This window comes from Haliotis rufescens, unplaced genomic scaffold (assembly GCF_023055435.1).
Source record: "Haliotis rufescens isolate VD_foot unplaced genomic scaffold, xgHalRufe1.0.p SCAF_2, whole genome shotgun sequence".
NCBI classification, from domain to species: Eukaryota; Metazoa; Mollusca; class Gastropoda; order Lepetellida; family Haliotidae; genus Haliotis; species Haliotis rufescens.
The window spans coordinates 66,721,377-66,740,727 of NW_025963890.1; the positions used below are offsets into that span (position 1 = coordinate 66,721,377).

The following is a 19,351-nucleotide window of genomic DNA, read 5'->3' on the forward strand; positions in this document are numbered from 1 at the left end:
AGTGAGTTCGTTAATATTGCGTTACACAACATCAACAATCTTGCAGTCATTCGAGTGTAGTATCATTGTTTATGAATATTAAATACATTCATAAATATATCTATCATTGATGACTATTATCGATAACATAACCTTTTTTCAATAAGAAAACCTCATTCCAAGGAAACCAAGTTGAGGATACATGCAGCTAAACTCAATTCTTCAAATTATAAATATATTTACACAAGGAAAGACACTGCTTGCTCCATATCTTTCGCGCGAGTAGATCAGAACAGATAGCTCCGCTTTCTATGAAGTCAAATGCCACCAAATTCCTTTAGGCTGCAATAAATATGATGGTCCTGACAATGCTAATTCTTGCAATATTTGATAAATCATACGTTCCTTTTTAACATGTTTAAGATGAAAATAGTTACTTAGCCTTGACTCAGTTAGTTTTGTTCACTCAAGTTACAAATGTCAGACTGGTAGAAGACTTTTTGTTTTTTTTGCATAGAAACAAACACCTTTATTTACATCAATCAACATGTCCGTTTATCACGTTATACAAGAAGTGGCAACGTCTGATCACACATTTGCCCACGGTCAAATATAGGAACAAAGAAAATTTGTCATCTATTGTATTTTGTTCACTTGACCTTTTGATAGTACCCCAAGAACTGTATATAAGGGCTATCATAGTCCAATGTCAAATCACAGACACAACCTACCGTTTCCGTACTACCCTCTTGTTGAAAACCAATGAACCTAAGTGTCTCTCAATATCATTAGTTCCCTTCGAAATATCACTAGGTATTCTTGTATATTTATGACAGTACGAGTATTATGCATTCAAAAGTGATTCTAAAACCATGACAATAAAACCAGAGCAAGATGATGTCCTTTCTACCACAGTCCTTTATAGAATACAGATATCTATCACATATCAATCTAAGATTGTGCATCGGGTGTAAGACAAGGATTTGTATTAAGTCCACTATTATTTTCCATCTTTATTGATGAGTTAGCTTTAGAAATCCAATTAAACGTAAACACGGGATACAAATGCATCCGGATAATATACAACTATTTCTATTATTATTTGCAGATGACGTAGTGCTTCTCGCAGATTCTCTATATTTATTACAATTAACGTATCAACGTTTTAGAATGTTTGTGTGGTGGTATACTATCCAAACATGAACAATGGTATTTTTATGGCACTAAGCTTGAAACTGCACCATTCTATATTTAGGTGTTGTTTTGGCAAGATCCTTATCATGGTCTGAACACATTGATAATGCTGCTATACACGCGAAGGAAATTCTTTGTGGTGTATTCAAATCTTTGTATATGATTAAGCCACTCCCATATAATCTATGTTTAAAAAAAATTTAATACCAAAATTAGTCCCACTATACTTTATGGTACAGAAATATGGGGACTGGACATTCATACAGAAATCATAACAATACAAATATTTGCTTGTAAACGTTTCTTATGTGTTAAAATATCGTCCTCAAAACACGTTGTCAAAGGTGAATGTGGACGATATCCTATGTATATCTTCACATATGAAAAGGCTGTTAAATATTGGTGTACAATAACTAATATGCCTGACACCAGATATGTGAAGAAATGTTACAGCTTATTAGGTCTAGATTGTGAGAATGGAAAGACTAACTGGGCTTAAAAAAATAAAAATATTTTATACAGGTTTGGTTTCGGATATGTCTGGCAAAGGAAATGTATATTATGTATCTAGTTTTATACCTGAGTTTGTACATAGGCAAAAAACATCCTTCAAGCAAGATTGGCATGAGGCACTTTGTTCCAGTTTTAAATCGGTAACCAACCAGAATATGCCATGTATGCAAACTTTCTCTCCTCACCGTTGATTGCATATGATGCTGATAATAACATTTTGCGGTAATAAATGTCTCAAATTTGAAATAAGATATGATATTAACATTTCAAATATTTGACTTTATTATTGTCTAGTCGGGGTAATGTGAATCAATGATCATATTCATGTTGTTTGTGTGATTGAGAACACGTCAAAATTTAGTGTTTCCTCAAGCCATCATTTGCTACTTAGACGCATCCTATTTCATGCCTAAGGACTTTGAGGTCTCTGACAACAGTTGCCAGCATTATGATGAAAAAAAACCCACTTAAATAAAACACATAGTTATTGCTCTCAAACTAACTTGGCACAGAAATGTAACCAGGGATCCTACTATTTCACCATTCTGGGTATATTTTGTAAGAAATCTCGTACTGTATATGTAATACCTGCACTTGATATCACTAGCGGGCCATGCAAGACAGATGGTGACGTTATGAAAACATCAGCTGAGCTATCAATACACAATGCCATCATATTAAATAATTTTCCGTCTGTCCCCACCAGTTTTGTGGTGAAATAGCTTGCATATCTTTAAGGATCTAACTTTTATACATTTGATAGCTGTTTAATTTGTGAACGTGTTCTTTCCTCTTTGCACAGGCCTTAATTAAGTGTAGTTAATTGTTTCAACAACTAAAGTTTCTTTTACAGACATCGACGCCACTATGTTGAACAAAGTATTTCTCCTAACTGTGGTTGCATTCGCCTTCACTTCAGCCTTCTTTAATCCATATGGACGGTTGAACTCCTTCGGGGCTGGACGTTTCAGAGGAAGACCCTTTGGTGCCAGCCAGTTTGGAAGCGGTTTATTCGGAGGCGGTCGATTTGGAGGTGTACGTTTTGGTGGTTCCCAGTTTGGCGGTGGCTTGTTCAACCAAAGGAGATCTTATGGATTCGGGGGATTCGGAGGTTCTTATGATTATCCTGATTATCCTGATCAACCTGATTACCCCGACAATCATGATTACTGATGTTACTGTATGAACCTAACTTCGATAATCCTTGGAAAGAGTTTTCTGTAGAATGAAATTGATCTAAACGAGTTGTGTGTGTGTGTTCCAAAGAGACACCATGATATATGCTTTCTCAGACTAATAAAACCATAAAAAACTGTGTTTGAAGTCTTAGTTGTTGTTTTGCTTTGTTTAAAACAATGCTTACTAGATAGAAAAGCCAGACTTTAAACGATTAAGAATATCAACTGTAGTATGTTATTAAACACCCCGGCATTCCCTGGTACTATCATTACAAACAAATACGTAACAATGAAATCTAACGTAGTAAAACAACGATTTCATCCTAATGACACTTTCATATTTACCCAGTGGAGATTCCAAGTTAGAAAAAGTGGCAAATAACTACTAGGTTGACCGTGTGTTTTAGTACCCGATGTGGCTGACATTGCTCATAATATCAATGACTGACTTGTCGAGATAATATCATACTTCGGTAACATGTGATCCATTGTACGGTGACTGTTTGGACAGAACCACCAGACCCTGAAATGTGCCATAATGTCAATGGGCGATCTTTTTGTCCAAACGGGCGATTACTCTCCTTTTGAAATGATATAAGTGACGGTCTAATATGTCGCTTCCGCACTGGATATTATTCGTCACCATTCGCCACTTTCCGTAACCTGCAAAGAACACTCGTCCCCCTATCGATGAATGTAAAGTGCGAAAATACAAGAAACCAATCAGATGCGCGAATGACTTCAAGTACTTTGGTCTAAGAATCCTTCACAAATATGTTTTGATTTTACATATATCTTGCATCTAAAATTACACCAAAGATACAATTAAATATGTTCAATCATACTGTAAAATACAGTGCGTCACGATGTGTGTCAAATAACATCTGGATTGCATATCTCGAATGGGTGGTTCCCTGCTCAATATACGCTGCGATAATTTGTGGCATGTAAAGACAGAGCGAAGCAAAAACGTTTCACTTTCGCACTTTCCTTCACAAATGGCCGTTTAGCAACGACATATCTTAAACTAACACAAGTTCATGTTTTGTTTTGTGTTAGTTTAGAATAGCAACATTTGTTCAGTTTGAAGCTAAACAACAATTAGAAGGTAGAGGAAAAATCGCCTTGAAAAACTGTACGTTGCCCTGGCATTTTCTACATCAGAAAACGATACTTTCGGTCAGTCTGGGCTAACATCGCATCAAGGAAATATATGCCTTTGTGGTATTTCCTACGACGCATTGAAGCATTCAAATTGAACCAATAGACTTACAATACTATCAATGGCTGCATGACCAATGTAATAAAGTCGGAGATGGGCCAAATATGCAGCACATCGTGAAAAACTGTAATCACCCAGATGAATTTCTTGTAACTTTGATTCTGATTCTTGACGAAAATTGTATTTCTGCTTTACATGCCAAAATAGCGCCATCATTTCCAATACATGTTAATCATGTTTCCTTCAAACACCTTCAAACCTTTTAACCATGTGGTAACAAATCAAAGGACATCCCTGTTGAACAAAGCGACTTGGTATCACGTAATGCTGACCTGTTTATCGAAATTTAATCATTAACTAAGTAAATATTGAACCGCACGGTAGTTTTGTTGCTTTACCTTGAATACCCCAAAGTAAATTAATATTCTCCGGAGTGATAATTCCTGCAATATTATCCACGGCTATATATCGATCACTGTATGCCAAATCATACAAAAAGCAAGTTCGTGAATGGTAAACTACGATGCATATTCGAATTATTTCAAAGTATATGTTATGGGAAGATAACATGCTATACATTATTTCACAGGATAAATATTAACGATATGAAAAAATGAGGATCAAATATCATATCTGTTTGCATATACTAACACTTTTCTTCAAGCTCTGTTTTGTATATGTGGTTTTGTTAAGTCGGAAATGAAACCTCATTTCATATTGTTTTTACAATATGTTTGTTGACATTATAAGAGCATGAAGGAATAATGATCCTTAATCGCACGTAGGTACTAAAACATAGCACATCTTTCCATGACAAAGCATTTAAGAGTTGCATGTTATTTAATACAAAAAGGAAATGTTGACACACGTGACACATTGTACATGTATACGTACAAGAGGAAGGTGGCATGGAAATCAGCATCTTCCTCCCCAAGAGGAAAATCATAAGCATCAATAATATTTGCTCCCTGTAGTCATTGAAGTATGGGAGCACGAGTAGCCCAGTCGTCTAAGGCGCCGCGATCCGCTATGCAGAGTTGCGTCCCTTGAGCAAGCAAGAAACCTATGATTGTGGGTTTGAATCCCGGTTCGCCCCGATTATGTTTCTAGGTTTGTCAGCACCATACCCGTGCTCGTTGGTTTCACCGAAGTGGTAAAGGTCTGAGACCTGCATCACTTCGGGCTTTTGTCCAACATTAAGCTGACACGCCGTGATATAACTGGAATACTGTTAAAAGCGGCGTTAAACCCAACTCACTCACTCATTGAAGTTGAAAAATGTTGGTAATCAATGCTTAAATCAGATGCACAAAGTACTGTTAAACGTTCATGTTGACTTCGACAATACAGGTTACAGTTCGTCAGATGTACCACAAACATTAATACAGTCGTGAAGTACATTTTACAACTATTTAAAATTCTAATAGAGTGACATATGTTTATGTTTACTTGCCACTGTACATCTCTAACACGAATAAATCATGACATACCTGCACCTTCTACGCATTCAAATGGGATAGAGGATGAAACGGTGAACATATTCCGACCTCATCAAAAACCGATCTAAACGCGTTCATGCGGATATCAATGAGTGTGTCGCAGCGACATGAACATGATATTGTACCCTGTATAGTTTCGTATTCATAGAACAATCAGGAAACGGAAACCCCTCTGGGAATGTAACGCGAACCTAATCCTAAATCAGCAAATATTCCCCTCCACCAGACAGGGCCAGGATTCCAGAAGACAACTGCATGCTGACTTTCACATTCACTCACAACGATTACTTCTGTAAGGACCTGGTGTCATCACTGCACACACATTCGTGACTGTATTAGGTCAGGAGCGCTCTGCTGTATGGACGGACAGGGCCTCGACGTTTTTCATATCTGACGGACGTATTTAATGTCGTAAACTGTCACTGAAGGAAAGGTGTGAACTTGATAATCGGCCATATTAAATTTAATGTTTAACAGACGCTTAGCATACAAATGATGTTTGCACTTTTTGACTTCACGATTGAACTTGAACTCTGACACACAAAAACAAATGCAAAAATAATCGTAGCATGTGATGTTTATACTCTGATAAATAGTATGACAACATGGCATACATTTGTCAATATGTAGGTTGTAGAATGTACATAAATGGGGAAAATGAACAGACATACACTCAGTGCGAAGCAATACGCGTTGCCGTCAAGTATTTTCATTCGTATACTCGTAAGTATATTTATTTCTGTTTCACTTTCGGTGACTTGGTGGTCCTCAAATATTGCATTCCTAAACTACTGACTTAAATATGAACACATACGTTTTATGTAGTGGGAGACTACAAAAATGGTAATTCAGAAAGATTTATGAGGCTTTGTTCTAAATCAACAGGTACGTTTGCTAAGGAATATATTTGGACATATATTGTTCTTCAGCCTCATTATAATCACTATTTTTACTGTTATAAAGGGGCGGTAGGTTAGTCTAGTGGTTAAAACGTTCGCTCGTCACGCCGAAGACCCGGATTCGATTCCCCATATGGGTACAATGTGTGAAGCCCATTTCTGATGTCGTAAAACCATACTCACTCACTGTTGGAAAAAGGTGACATGAAATCATGTGAAAACATAAATACACTCTCTGAATTATCACATATCAATTATCGTTAAACAAACACCATATGCTCACTGTAATACCTTCAAGCATGATAGTATTTCTTTATGGGACTGATAATCCTCTCTCATAGTTGACATACTTCCTAACAAGAATTGTTAAAAGCTTCAGCATAACATTTATTATGGTTTTTCAGGTTTGAAAGTACACCATGCTGAAGCAAGTGATTGTCTTCCTCGTCTTCACCATTGCTGTCACTACAGAGGTGTTGGCGGAACACCGAGCCATGGCTTAAACCAATTCAACCAATGGCTGTTTAAGTTTGCAACATACGAAGATTATGGAAAACATCACAACAGACCTCCAAGAGCGGATTATTGAATCCATAACGTTGGTACGAAGGCGAATCCGTACCACGGTCACAGATGTAAATAGCGAAATATCGGAATTTGGGAAATTCCTCTGAAAAAGCCTGTTATTGTCGTTAGAAGCATGTTACATCTATGATCTTTACAAAATGCATGATGCATAAACCAAAACGACTTTATACATCCTCCATATATGCAGATATAAACATTTCTTTCCTATATGGACATTTTCAATATTATTTTATCGAAGAATGTATTGCATTGAAGTTATGTGGTGTTATAATAAATCTTATCGAAAATGCTCTTATGACTGACTAGATTTTTCTTTTGTTATTTTCTGATTACATTTAATTATAAAACATGATTCATTATTGTATCGTAACCTTGAAACCAATACGTGAACAAAGATTATCACATCATGCATGTACTACATGTACATGTATATTTCGCACATCTATGAAAGTGGAATGTGTCTTCCTTACAAACAAAATTTTATTCTTAAATATAATACCTCTAGCTAATACATATTTGAATCAGAAGAATTTGGGTTTCACGTCACATGAAAGATTATTTCAGTTATATAGCGAAATACATACACGTGTGGCTGCATCTACTAGTCCGGACTTATGCCGGCTTAAAAGTACTAGCTCACTAAAATAGCATGCCGCAGTTTAACATGATTACCCCACCCAGACACATAATGCTGAGGGCGGTCGGGTAGCCTAGTGGTTAAAGCGTTCGCTCGTCACGCCGAAGACCCGGGTTCGATTCCCGACATGGGTACAATGTGTGAAGCCCATTTCCGGTGTCCCCCGCCGTGATATTGCTGGAATATTGCTAAAAGCGGCGTAAAACCATACTCACTCACTCACATAATGCTGACTCCGAGCCAGCCAGTTCTTGTTTTATGTCAGTTTTACGGGACTCTATAACGTCGAGCACCAGGCAGGATAATAACAAGTACAATTTTTAACGTCTTTTGCTGTGACGCAGCCAGGGGAACGCACCGCCGGTATTTCGAGCTCGGCTCAGACGCTACATCACTGAAGCGGTGTGTGAATCATGATGTTACCTGTTCCTATCGATATGACGTCATCTAACCTCATTTAGCAACGTCTTGCACGTTCATGTTAAAGTGTATTTGTTTGTTGTTTACCGCAACACTCACTATTCCAGCTATATGAAGGCGGTCTGTAAATAAAAGAATTTGGACCAGACATTCCAGTGAACGATATTGTGAACAACGATCCACAAAACTAAGTCAGTCACTCAGTCAACCAAGTAACCAAGCCTGATCACTAGATTTCGACACCTCTAACGACCAGCAGAGGCTGCTTGGTTCATGTAACAATGAACAAAAGGCATATCATATAAAATCAAACAAGTCCCAAGGAGAAGGATAAGTTTTACAGGTTATCGAAACAGTTTGTTTTTTCTCGAGGAATTTTAATGTAAATCGATGTCCATTGTTTCATTTCGTAGGTATATACTGTATTTATCTTCATCACCTACGAAAGGAATCCTTGGACACTGATTTACATGAAAATTCCTCGAGACAAAAACACTTTCTCGAAAGCCTGACAAAATTATCGTTTGTGACACAAATCCTTCTGCGTGAATGATGTTGTTTGCCGAGCTGTTTACAATTGGTTTTTATCCGTACTTTGTCTTTTGTATCCAAACAATGAATATGACAATATGTGTGTAGTAATAGCATGGTTATTTCTGTTGAAGATGAACCGCGTACCGATTCCACATGTAGATTATTCGATTACTGAAGTGGCAATTCAAACTTGAGCAGCGTTACATAATTTAAACATTCCTCTTATCAATATATGCACGTTAAACAAAATGTATGCACCACATCATCGGAAAATGATATATAATCTAGTATTTAAATGAAACAAAATGGTTAAAGTGCATGCTTAATATATGTGTATTAGTTTTGCAGTACGTTGACATTTGCGAAGCTGTGAATTGCAGAGTGGACATTGTCAATAATAATGAAGATTAAAGATCCAATTCATATAAAGTCTAATTTCATGAAGACATGAACGAAAACACTCCACTTTCTTACCAAGTTTGTGCTTACGGGTTAATAGTGAGTTAGTTAACATTACGTTACACAACATCAACAATCTTGCAGTCATTCGAGTGTATTTTCATTGTTTATGAATATTAAATACATTCATATACATATCTATCATTGATGACTATTATCGATAACATAACCTTTTTTCAATAAGAAAACCTCATTCCAAGGAGACCAAGTTGAGTATACACGCAGAAAAACTCAATTCTTCAAATTATAAATATATTTACACAAGGAAAGACACTGCTTGCTCGAAATCTTTCGCGCGAGTAGTCTATCAGAACAAATAGCTCCGCTTTCTATGAAGTCAAATGCCACCAAATTCCTTTAGGTTGCAAGAAATATGATGGTCCTGACAATGCTAATTCTTGCAATATTTGATAAATCATACGTTCCGCTTTTTACATATTTTCGCTAAAAATAAATATTTAGCCTTGACTCAGTTAGTTTTGTTCCCTCAAGTTGCATATGTCAGACTGGTAGAAGACTGTTTTGTTTTTTTTGCATAGAAACAAACACCTTTATTTACATCAATCAACCTGTCCGTTTATCACGTTCTTCCAGAAGTGGCAACGTCTGATCACACATTTGCCCACGGTCAAATATAGGAACAAAGAAAATTTGTCATCTCTTGTATTTTGTTCACTTGACCTTTTGAGAGTACCCCCAGAACTGTATATAAGGGCTATCATAGGCGAATGTTAACTCACAGACACAAGCTGCAGGTTTCGTACTTCGTAAGTATCTCTCAACAGCGTTAGTTCCCTTAGAAATATCAATAGCTATTCTTTTATATTTATGATAGTACAAGAATTGTGCATTTCAAAGCTATTTTGAAACCATGACAATAAAACCAGAACAACAGTATGTCCTTTCAACTATAATCCTACATGATGTTTAGTATTGTTCCATATCTTTGACAGTGCGTATCTTTGACATCTGTACCTTTCTTGGTGAACCCTTCAAATAAAGTACTGAAGAGTATCCACATCATGCGAACATATAAATTCAAAGTATTCATGCCGATAACCTTCTCTCCTAACAGCTGATTGTATATCGAGTTGGTAACAACATTTTGTGGTACGAAATGTCTCAAAATTGTCATAAGATATGATATTAACATTTCAAATATTCGACTCCATTTTCGTCTAGTCGGTCTAATGTGAATCAAAGGGATTGAGAACACGTCAATAATTCAGGAAAGATTTTTAAACTGAGCCGACGTCCGAGCTGCGATTGTCCAACAAATTCAGTGTTTCCTCCAGCCATACTCTGCTACTCTGGCGCATCCTGCCTAAGGACTTTGAGTTCTTTTACAACAGTTATCAGCATTGTGATAGTCAGTAAAACACATACTTATTTCTCTTTAAAACCTTGGCACAGAATTGTAACCAGGGATCCTACTGTTCCACCATTCTGGCTATATGTTGTGAAAAGCCACGTACTGTATATAATACCTGCATTTGATACAACTACCTTGCAATTCAAGACAGATGATGACGTTATGAGGACATCATCTGGGGTATCAATATACAATGTCATCATATTTACTAATTATCATCTGTCCCCACCCGTTTTGTGGTGAAATAGCTTGTATTTTCTGACGTTTACACATCTGATATTTTCTTAATTTGTGAACGTGTACTTTTCTCTTTGCACAAGTCTTTAATGAAGTGCAGTTAATTGTTTCAACAGCTAATAATTCTTTTACAGACATCGACGCCACTATGTTGAACAAAGTGTTTCTCCTCATTGTGGTTGCATTCGCCTTCACTTCAGCCTTCTTTAATCCATATGGACGGTTGAACTCCTTCGGGGCTGGACGTTTCAGAGGAAGACCCTTTGGTGCCAGCCAGTTTGGAAGCGGTTTATTCGGAGGCGGTCGATTTGGAGGTGTACGTTTTGGTGGTTCCCAGTTTGGCGGTTCCCAGTTTGGCGGTTCCCAGTTTGGCGGTTCCCAGTTTGGCGGTGGCTTGTTCAACCAAAGGAGATCTTATGGGTTCGGGGGATTCGGAGGTGATTATCCTGATTATCCTGATCAACCTGATTACCCCGACAATCATGATTACTGATGTTACTGTATGAACGTAACTTAGATAATCCTTGGAAACAGTTTTCTACAGAATGAAACTGGTCTAAACGAGTTGTGTGTGTTCCAAAGAGATGCCATGATATATGCTTTCTCAGACTAATAAAACCATTAAAAACTGTATTTGAAGTCTTAGTTGTTGTTTTGCTTTGTTTACAATATGATGTGATTCATGTCCCTGTGAATGCTTACTAGATAGAAAAGCCAGACTTTAAACGATCAAGAACATCAACTGTTGTATGTTATTAAACACTCCGGCATTCCCTGGTACTATCATTACAAACAAATGATTACAATGAAATCTAACGAAGTAAAATAACGATTTCATCCTAATGTAATATTTAACCAATGGAGATTCCAAGTTAGAAAAGGTGTCAATTAACTACTACGTTGACTGTGTGTCTTGGTCCCGGACGGTGGCTGACATTGCTCATATTATCAATGACTGACGTGTCTAGATAATATCATACTTCGGTTACATGTAATCCATTTTACTGTGACTGTTTAACAGAACCACCAGACCCTGAAGTGAGCCATAATATCAATGGGCGATCTTTTTGTCCAAACGGGCGATAACTGTCCTTTTGAAATGATATAAGTGACGGTCCAATATGTCGCTTCCGCACTGCATATTATTCGTCACCACTCGCCACTTTCCGTAACCTGCAAAGAATAGTCGTCCTCCTACCGATGAATGTTAAGTGCGAAAGTACAAGAAACCAATCAGATGCGCGAATGACTTCAAGTACTTTGGTCTAAGAAACCTTCACAAATATGTTTTGATTTTACATATATCTTGCATCTAAATTTACACCATAGATACAGTTAAATATATTGAATCATACTGTAAAATAAAGTAAGTCCCGATGTGTGTCCAATAACATCTGGATTGCACATCACGAATGGGTGGTTCCCTGCTCAATATACACGCGATAATTTGTGGCATGTAAAGACAGAGGGAAGCAAAAACGTTTCACTTTGGCACTTTCTTTCACAAACAGCCGTTTAGTAACGACATATGTTAAACTAGCACAAGTTTATGTTTTGTTTTGTGTTAGTTTAGAAAAGCAAAATTTCATCAGTTGGAAGCTAAACAACGAATAGACACGATGGAAGGTAGAGGGAAAATCGCCTTGAAAAACTGTATGTTGCCCTGGCATTTTTTACAGCAGAAAACGACACATTCGTTCAGCCTGTACTGACACCACATCAAGGAAATATATGCCTTTGTGGTAATTCAAACGACGCACTGAAGCATTCAAATTTAACCAATAGACTTCCAATACTCTTAAGGGCTGCATGATCAATGCAACAAAGTCGGAGATGGGCCAAATGTGCAGCACATCGTGAAAAACTGTAATCACCCAGATGAATTTCTTGTAGCTTTGCTTTCTGATTCTTGACGAAAATTATCTTTCTGCTTTACATGCCAAAACAGCGCCATCATTTCAAATGCATCTTAATCATGTTTCCTTCAAACACCTATAAACCTTTTTACCATGTACTACAAATCAAAGGACATCCTTGTTGAACAAAGCGACTTGGTATCACGTAATGCTGACCTGTTTATCGAACCGCACGGTAGTTTTGTTGCTTTACCTTGAATACCCCCAAGTACATTAATATTCTCCGGAGTGATAATTCCTGCAATATTATCCACGGCTATATATCGATCACTGTAATATACACATTTTCAGCAAGTTCATGAATGGTAAACTACGATGCATATTCTAATCATGTCAAAGTATATGTGATGTGAAGATAACATCCTATACATTATTTCGCCCCGATGATGTTTCCAGGTTTGCCAGCACCATACCCGTGTTTGTGGGTTTCACCGAAGTGGTAAACGTCTGAGACCTGCATCACCTCGGGCTTTCCTCCCACATTAAGATGACACGCCGTGATATAACTGGAATACTGTTAAAAGCGGCGTTAAACCCAACTCACTCACTCACTCACTCACTCACTCACTGAAGTTGAGAAATGTTGTTGATCAATGCCTAAATCAGATGCACAGAGTACTGTTAAACGTTCATGTTGACTTCGACAATACAGGTTACAGTTCGTCACATATACCACAGACATTAATACAGTCGTGAAGTACATTTTACAACTTTTTAAAATGCTACATACAGTGACATATGTTTATGTTTACTTGCCACTGTACATCTCTAACACGAATAAATCATGACATACCTGCACTTTCTACGCATTCAAATGGGATAGAGGATGAAACGGTGAACATATTCCGACCTCATCAAAAACCGATCTAAACGCGTTCATGCGGATATCAATGAGTGTGTCGCAGCGACATGAACATGATATTGTACCCTGTATAGTTTCGTTTTCATAGAACAATCAGGAAATAGAAACCCCTCTGGGAATGTAACGCGAGCCTGGTCCTGAATCAGCAAATATTCCCCTCCACCAGACAGGTCCAGGAGACCAGAAGACAACTGCATGCTGACTTTCACATTCACTCACAACGATTACTGCTGTAAGGACCTGGTGTCATCACTGCACACACATTCGTGACTGTATTAGGTCAGGGACGCTCTGCTGTATGGACAGACAGGGCCTCGACGTTTTTCATGTCAGAAGGACATGTTTAGTATCATAAACTGTCACTGAAGGATAGGCGTGAACTTGATACTCGGCCATATTAAATTTTATGTTTAACAGACGTTGTTTGCACTTTTAGACTACACGATTGTCCAGAATCTTAAGCCTTGAACTCTGACACACAAAAAGAAATGCAAAAATATTCGTAGCATGTGATGTTTTTACTCTGATAAATGGTATGACAACATGGCATACATTTGTCAATATATAGGTTGTAGAATGTATATAAATGGAGAAAATAAACAGTGCGAAGCAATACGCGTTGCCGTCAGGTATCTACATTCGTATACTCGTAAGTATATTTATTTCTGTTTCACTTTCGGTGACTTGGTGGTCCACAAATATTGCATTCCTAAACTACTGACTTAAATATGAACACATACGTTTTTATGTAATGGGAGACTACAAAAATGGTAAAACAGAAAAATTGATGAGGCTTTGTTCTAAATCAACAGGTACGTTTGCTAAGGAATATATTTGGACATATATTGTTCTTCAGCCTCATTATAATCACTATTTTTACTGTAATAAAGGGGCGGTGGGTTAGTCTAGTGGTTAAAGCGTTCGCTCGTCACGCCGAAGACCCGGGTTCGATTCCCCACATGGGTACAATGTGTGAAGCCCATTTCTGATGTCGTAAAACCATACTCACTCACTGTTGGAAAAAGGTGACATATAATCATGTGAAAATATAAATACACTCTCTGAAGTATTACATATCAATTATCGTTAAACAAACACCATATACTCACTGTAATACCTTCAAGCATGATAGTATTTCTTTATGGGACTGATAATCCTCTCTCATAGTTAACATACTTCTTAACAAGAATTGTTAAAAACTACAGCTTAACATGTGTTGTTGTTTTTCAGGCCTAAACTACACCATGCTGAAGCAAGTGATCGTCTTCCTCGTCTTCACCATTGCTGTCACCACAGCTTTCTTGAAACCATGGGGAGATGTTGGCGGAACACCGAGCCATGGCTTAAACCAATTCAACCAATGGCTGTTTAGACTATTTAAGTTTGCAACATACGAAGATTATGGAAAACATCACAATAGACCTCCAAGAGCGGATTATTGAATCCATAACGTTGGTACGAAGGCACATCCGTACCACGGTCACTGATGTAAATAGCGAAATATCGGAATTTTGGAAATTCCTCTGAAAAAGCCTGTTGTTGTCGTTAGAAGCATGTTACATCTATGATCATTACAAAATGCATGATGCATAAACCAAAACGACTTTATGCATCCTTCATATATGCAGATATAAACATTTCTTTCCTATATGGACATTTTCAATATTATTTTATCGAAGAATGTATTGCATTGAAGTTCTGTGGTGTTATATCAAATCTTATCGAAAATGCTCTTATGACTGACTAGATTTTTCTTTTGTTATTTTCTGATTACATTTAATTATAAAACATGATTTAATCCGTCCAATATATCGTAACATTGAAACCAATTCGTGAACGAAGATTATCACATTATCCATGTACTACATGTACAATGTTTCGCACATCTATGAAAGTGTCTTCATTACAAATACAATTTTATTCTTAAATATAATAAATCTAGCTAATACATGTTTGAATCAGAAGAATTTGGGTTTCACGTCACATGAAAGATTATTTCAGTCATATAGCGAAATACATACACGTGTGGCTGCATGTACTAGTCCGGACTTTTGCCGCTTTTATAGTACTAGCTCACTAAAATAGCATGCCGCAGTTTAACATGATTACCCCACCCAGACACATAATGCTGACTCCGAGCCAGCCAGTTCTTGTTTTATGTCAGATTAACGGGACTCTATAACGTCGAGCACCAGGCAGGATAATAACAAGTACCATTTTTAACGTCTTTTGCTGTGACGCAGCCAGGGGAACGCACCGCCGGTATTTCGAGCTCTGCTCAAACGCTGCATCACTGAAGCGATGTGTGAATCATGATGTTACCTGTTCCTATCGATATGACGTCATGTAACCTCATTTAGCAACGTCTTGCACGTTCTTGTTAAAGTGTATTTGTTTGCTGTTTATCGCAACACTCACTATTCCAGCTATGTGAAGGCGGTCTGTAAATAAAAGAATTTGGACCAGACATTCCAGTGAACGATATTGTGAACAACGATCCACAACACTAAGACAGTCACTCAGTCAACCAAGTCACCAAGCCTGATCATTAGATTTCGACGCCTCTAACGACCAGCAGAGGCTGCTTGGTTCATGTAACAATGAACAAAAGGCATATCATATAAAATCAAACAAGTCCCAGGGAGAAGGATAAGTTTTACAGGTTATCGAAACAGTTTGTTTTTCTCGAGGAATTTTAATGTAATTATATGTCCACTGTTTCATTTCGTAGGTATATACTGGATTTATCTTCATCACCTACGAAAAGAATCCCTGGACACTGATTTACATGAAAATTCCTCGAGAAAAAACACTTTCTCGAAAGCCTGACAAAATTATCGTTTGTGACACAAATCCTTCTGCGTGAATGATGTTATTTGCCGAGCTGTTTACAATTGGTTTTTATCCGTACTTTGTCTTTTGTATCCAAACAATGAATATGACAATATGTTTGTAGTAATAGCATGGTTATTTCTGTTGAAGATGAACCGCGTACCGATTCCACATGTAGATTATTCGATTACAGAAGTGGCAATTCACACTTGAGCAGCGTTACATAATTTAAACATTCCTCTTATCAATATATGCATGTTAAACTAAATGTATGCACCACATCATGGGAAAATGATAAATAATCTAGTATTTAAATGAAACAAAATGGTTAAAGTGCATGCTTAATATATGTGTATTAGTTTTGCAATACGTTGACATTTGCGAAGCTGTGATTTGCAGAGTGGACATTGTCAATATTAAAGAAGATTAAAGATCCAGTTCTTATAAAGTCTACTTCGTAAGTCATTTTAGAATTTTAGAAATCTATCATGGATGAATAACTGGTTCATAGTTGGTATCTCTTTTAAACTGTGAGCTTAATTCTTCAAGGGTAAAACCCTTGCAGAGAGTTCAGGAAGACATGAATTAAAACACTCACCTTTCTTACCAAGTTTGTGTTTACGGGTTAATAGTGAGTTAGTTAATATTGCGTTACACAACATCAACAATCTTGCAGTCATTCGAGTGTAGTATCATTGTTTATGAATATTAAATACATTCATATACTGATCTATCATTGATGACTATCATCGATAACATAACCTTTTTTCAATAAGAAAACCTCATTCCAAGGAGACCAAGTTGAGTATACACGCAGCTAAACTCAATTCTTCAAGTTATAAATATATTTACACAAGGAAAGACACTGCTTGCTCCAAATCTATCGCGCGAGTAGTCTATCAGAACAGATACATTGTAGCTCCGCTTTCTATGAAGTCAAATGCCACCAAATTCCTTTAGGCTGCAAAAAATATGATGGTACTGACAATGCTAATTCTTGCAATATTTGATAAATCATACGTTCCGTTTTTACATATTTTCGCTAAAAATAGTTATTTAGCCTTGACTCAGTTTGTTTTGTTCCCTCAAGTTGCCAATGTCAGACTGGTAGAAGACTGTTTTGTTTTTTTTTGCATAGAAACAAACACCTTTAATTATATCAATCAACCTGTCCGTTTATCACGTTATTCCAGAAGTGGCAACGTCTGATCACACATTTGCCCACGGTCAAATATAGGAACAAAGAATATTTGTCATCTCTTGTATTTTGTTCACTTGACCTTTTGAGAATACCCCAAGAACTGTATATAAGGGCTATCATAGGCGAATGTTAACTCACAGACACAAGCTGCAGGTTTCGTACTTTGTAAGTATCTCTCAAAAGCGTTAGTTCCCTTAGAAATATCATTAGCTATTCTTTTATATTTATGATAGTACAAGAATTGTGCATTTCAAAGCTATTTTGAAACCAGGACAATAAAACCAGAACAACAGAATGTCCTTTCAACCATAATCCTACATGATGTTTAGTATTGTTCCATATCTTTGACAGTGCATATCTTTGACATCTGTACCTTTCTTGGTGAACCCTTCAAATAAAGTACTGGAGAGTATCCACATCATGCGAACATATAAATTCAAAGTATTCATGCCGATAACCTTCTCTCCTAACAGCTGATTGTTTATAGAGTTGGTAACAACATTTTGTGGTACGAAATGTCTCAAAATTGTCATAAGATATGATATTAACATTTCAAATATTCGACTCCATTTTCGTCTAGTCGGTCTAATGTGAATCAAAGGGATTGAGAACACGTCAATAATTCAGGAAAGATTTTTAAACTGAGCCGACGTCCGAGCTGCGATTGTCCAACAAATTCAGTGTTTCCTCCAGCCATACTTTGCTACTCTGGCGCATCCTGCCTACGGACTTTGAGTTTTTTTACAACAGTTATCAGCATTGAGATAGTCGGTTAAACACATACTTATTTCTCTTTAAAACCTTGGCACAGAATTGTAACCAGCGATCATACTGTTCTACCATTCTGGCTATATGTTGTGAAAAGCCACGTACTGTATATAATACCTGCATTTGATACAACTACTTTGCAATTCAAGACAGATGATGACGTTATGAGGACATCATCTGGGGTATCAATACACAATGTCATCATATTTACTAATAATCATCTGTCCCCACCCGTTTTGTGGTGAAATAGCTTGTATTTTCTGACGTTAACACATCTGATATTTTCTTAATTTGTGAACGTGTACTTTTCTCTTAGCACATGTCTTTAATCAAGTGCAGTTAATTAGTTAATTAACAACTAATGATTCTTTTACAGACATCGACGCCACTATGTTGAACAAAGTGTTTCTCCTCATTGTGGTTGCATTCGCCTTCACTTCAGCCTTCTTTAATCCATATGGACGGTTGAACTCTTTCGGGGCTGGACGTTTCAGAGGAAGACCCTTTGGTGCCAGCCAGTTTGGAAGCGGTTTATTCGGAGGCGGTCGATTTAGAGGTGTACGTTTTGGTGGTTCCCAGTTTGGCGGTTCCCAGTTTGGCGGTGGCTTGTTCAACCAAAGGAGATCTTATGGGTTCGGGGGATTCGAAAGTTCCTATAATTATCCTGATTATCCTGATTATCCTGATCAACCTGATTACCCCGACAATCATGATTACTGATGTTACTGTATGAACCTAACTTCGATAATCCTTGGAAACAGTTTTCTGTAGAATGAATTCGGTCTTAAAGAAAAGAGTTGTGTGTGTTCCAAAGACATACCATGGTGTATGCTTTTGTCAGACTAATAAAACCATTTTATGTCAAACTCAACTGAATTTGAAGTCTTTTTTGTTCTTTGGCTCTGTTTACAACAATATGATGTGATCCATTTGCTGTGCTTACGAGATAGGAATGCCAGCCTATAAAATATAGACATCAACTATTTTATTAAACACTTCATAAGCTTGCATACTTCACTGGTACCATCATTACAAGCCTAG

General features: G+C 37.2%; 1 protein-coding gene across 2 annotated transcripts in view; it reads right to left on the minus strand.

Moving 5' to 3' along the window:
- The window catches only part of LOC124134575 (orexin receptor type 2-like), a 209,804-nt gene that overhangs the window by 99,686 nt on the left and 90,767 nt on the right, over positions 1-19,351 (minus strand). The gene's annotated exons all lie outside the window — the stretch shown is intronic.